This window comes from Mchenga conophoros, linkage group LG5, assembly GCF_057382185.1.
Source record: "Mchenga conophoros isolate Kocher_MC1m ecotype Shallow Benthic linkage group LG5, M_conophoros_male_GT1.1, whole genome shotgun sequence".
Lineage (NCBI taxonomy): Eukaryota > Metazoa > Chordata > Actinopteri > Cichliformes > Cichlidae > Mchenga > Mchenga conophoros.
In genome coordinates, this window is record NC_140530.1 from 19,075,028 (window position 1) to 19,077,499 (window position 2,472).

Sequence of the window (2,472 nt, forward strand, 5' to 3'; positions counted from 1 at the left end):
GTCGCCTTTAGAAAGCAGGAAAAGTGGTTGGAAAATATCACCTGGTTCGCTCGTACGTCGATTTGAACAGTTGGACTACATTTCCCGTTGAGCTGAGGCGCTTCAGCTGTCGCCTGAACATGACGTCACGACACTTTTAAAAGCCGCTCGTTTTCTTCGTCACATCCTCTTTCCGTTGCTCTTCTCGCTTTGAGGTATGTTGAGTTTATTCCCCGCTAACAGGATCCAATTTAATCTGCTAATTTAACCGGTCATCCACTCTTACTGATCACTAATTGTTTTCGTTTTCACAGAAACCTCTCCACACGATGAGAGCCAAGGTGAGATAACAAACCAATATCGATATTTCAGCTGTTTGTGTCCTCTTCCCGCGCCAGCTAATGCTGCTAGCTCCTTCCTTAAGCTCTTCGTGTTTATATCATTAAATATACCCTGCTACCCAGCTCCTTAAAATATTAATAGAATTTTAAGTGATAACAGGGCATTAGCTACATATAGTAGTATAAATGCTAATACTACTAGAAGCTTTTCTTTGGGGCATCTTGTAATGTTGGCACCGTAGCTAGCTGGCTGAGCCCAGGCAGCCATGCGTGTTTGAAAACAGATCTGCATGCAGCGTGACAAACACCACTGTGAAATGCTTTTTAGTACAAACATGTACTGCATGTTCTGAGGCCCTGTAACTGTCTGCATCACAGTAAGCATGTTGTCCAAGTAGTGGCGCAAATGTGGTCTTGATGTACTCTTAATGACTGTGCTTTTTCTCCCTTTTTTCAGTGGAGGAAGAAGCGTATGCGCAGGTAAGCATCATGATAAACAAAGAAAATGTCTTTGTCAGCTCCCTAATCCAAGCTGCTTAAATTTAGGCTAGACAACACAATTGTTTAGGCTTTGGAAAAGTCAGGTTTATAAGGAAGGAAGTCTGTTTTTTTTTTTTTGTTTTATTTTACATTTAGTGGATATCATTGAGCTTTAACTGTAAAGTATGTTAGGTTGGGCTTGTTCAAATGTTGACAATTGTTTGCCCCTACGTTTCAATTGGATGTAGGGAAAATTATATCTACTGAAAATGACCTGGGTTATATAGTTCCTGAGCAGCATTACTCCAATAACTGAAATTCAGTTTTCAGCCAAGTTTGTACAGTGTCAGTGTTTAATTTAAAGATGTACAGGTTTGTAACTGAGGGAACACTGTTAAAAAGCTTTACAAAATGAATGAATAAATGAATACACGTCAATGTACTCACAAACTCGCTTGGTCTAGGTGGTGATAAAAATCATTAAATAGAAAACACTCCTGTCCTGTCCTTAACAGCTGAAGGGAAATTTACATGATTGGTCCGATATTGATGGGCATCACAGGGCTGTCCAGTTTTGGTCATAATCTCGATAACTAGTATTACTGAATTATAGTTTAACAATTTTTGTTACTATCTTAGTCCTTGTGCTATTGAGTGTTTTACTGACAGCTGCTGTTTTCCAACAGGCTGAAGCGTAAAAGGAGAAAGATGAGGCAGAGGTCAAAGTAAGCCCCTCCTCCTGCCTGCCAGCTGTGATCACATCTGAGCCTCTCCAGGTGACTGACATGCGGACGAAGGGGGATTGCTCGGCGGTTCCATCAACGAAATTAAAGGCCTAAACCCCCGATTTCAGATGACCACGCTTTTCACGGAGCCCGCTGTGACGGTCTGACTGGAAGATGGTGAAGATGCTGGAGAAGAACATGACTACAGCTGCATTGTTCATGGACCATAATGCATCTTGTTTCTGTACAATTGTTTGTGGTGTTTTGAACAATAAATGAACACTGTTAAATTACCACCAGTTTAAACCTCTTGATTTTTATGTTATAAAGTAAGGCTAGGTTGACTGACTTGTACTTGAAATAAATTACACTACAGGTGTTGTGTCCTTGATTCAAATGGCTAAATTACGGCAACATGTCTTGCAGTTGTCTAGAAGCCTGGTAAGGAACTAATCATTTCATTCAGGTGTGTTGACCCAGGGTGTTATCTAAAACCTCCAGGACACTGGCCCTTGAGGCCTGGAGTTCGACACTACTGAATTACACAATGTGTAGGTTTTATCAGGGCTGTCGGGCAGGCTAACTGCATGCAGGGAGTGTTAAATGTTAATGTGTTAGCTGGATGAAAAGAATTGGAGGCAAATGTAACTGCAGGTGATTTATCCAAGTGCCTTTTAGAAAAATTGCTTTCGATCTGAAATCAAAAAGGTTAAAGTCCTTCAGTTGGAAGACAACTTATAGTACACGTTGTGTTTAAAAGCAGAGGTCAAGATTGACTCCTGTGTGAACTGCTAAAGGGTCAGCTGTGACACAGAATCCTGGTGGCAGTGTTTTTAGTTCAATCAAGTTGTAAATTGCATCTTGCTGATGAAATGCTGCTGTTCAGGGCCATCCCACAACAAGTCATTCATTTCCATTATTTTTCATCTCTATTTTCAACCATTCTG

The 2,472-nt window shown here is 40.8% G+C and overlaps 1 long non-coding RNA gene across 1 annotated transcript; it reads left to right on the plus strand.

The window, feature by feature from the left end:
• The first annotated feature begins 88 nt into the window (after positions 1 to 88).
• On the plus strand, positions 89 to 1,819 carry LOC146574339 (uncharacterized). Its single transcript, XR_014892461.1, has 4 exons — positions 89 to 194; positions 294 to 320; positions 778 to 800; positions 1,487 to 1,819. It is a non-coding gene; the product is annotated as an uncharacterized LOC146574339 (long non-coding RNA).
• The last annotated feature ends 653 nt before the right edge of the window (positions 1,820 to 2,472 follow it).